A 1230-nucleotide genomic window follows, 5' to 3' on the forward strand; every position below is an offset into this window, starting at 1 on the left:
ATACTTCTCGAGCACCAATTTTTAGACTCTCAAATCCCTTGAGCAACTTCTCCTCTTGAAGCATCATCCAAGCCGCATATAGCGACTTTCGACTTAACGCATCCGCCACTACGTTCGCCTTTCCCGGATGGTAATGCAACTCGAAGTCGTAGTCCTTCAACAATTCCATCCACCTACTCTGCCTCATATTAAGCTCTTTCTGATCAAAGAGGTACTTCAAGCTCTTATGATCAGAGAAAACTTGGAACTTAACCCCATAGAGATAATGCATCCACACCTTCAAGGCAAACACAACCGCAGCGAGTTCCAAATCGTGCGTAGGGTAACTAACTTCATGAGGTCTCAACTGTCGTGAGGCATACGCCACCACATTATGATGCTGCATCAGCACGCACCCTAGACCCTTCAATGAGGCATCACAATACACCTCAAATGGCTTATTCGGCTCGGGTAACACTAACACAGGTGCAGTGGTCAACTTTTTCTTCAATGTCTGAAAGCTCTCCTCACACTCAGGAGTCCAAACAAACGGAGTGTCTTTGCGGGTTAACTTTGTCATTGGCAAAGCTATCTGTGAAAAGCCTTTGATAAACCTTCGGTAATAGCCACCTAAACCCAGAAAACTCCTTATCTCTGTTACGGTGGTTGGTTGCTTCCAATCTATCACAGCCTCCACCTTAGTTGGATCTACGGCTATTCCCTTCTTACTCACCACGTGACCCAAAAACTTCACCTCACTCTTCCAAAACTCGCACTTAGACAGTTTTGCATAAAGTTTCTTCTCCTTTAGCTTCTGCAACATGGTCCTCAAGTGTTTCGCATGCTCTTTAGAATCTGCAACACGGTCCTCAAGTGTTCCGCATGCTCTTCTTCAGTCTTGGAATAAATCAGTATGTCATCAATGAAGACAACAACGAATCTATCCAAAAACGGACGGAAAACTCTATTCATGTAATCCATAAATACTGCAGGAGCATTCGTCAACCCAAAAGACATTACAGTGTACTCGTAATGACCATAACGAGTCCTAAAAGCGGTCTTAGGGATATCCTCACCCCTCACCCTTATCTAGTGATAACGGGATCGCAAATCGATCTTGGAGAAAACCCCAGCTCCTTGTAACTGATCCATGAGATCATCAATTCTCGGCAATGGGTAATTATTTTTTATTGTAACCTTGTTCAGCTGTCTGTAATCCACACAGAGCCGCATACTCCCATCTTTCTTCTT

The sequence above is a fragment of the Arachis duranensis genome, chromosome 4 (genome assembly GCF_000817695.3).
Source record: "Arachis duranensis cultivar V14167 chromosome 4, aradu.V14167.gnm2.J7QH, whole genome shotgun sequence".
In the NCBI taxonomy this organism is placed as follows: Eukaryota; Viridiplantae; Streptophyta; class Magnoliopsida; order Fabales; family Fabaceae; genus Arachis; species Arachis duranensis.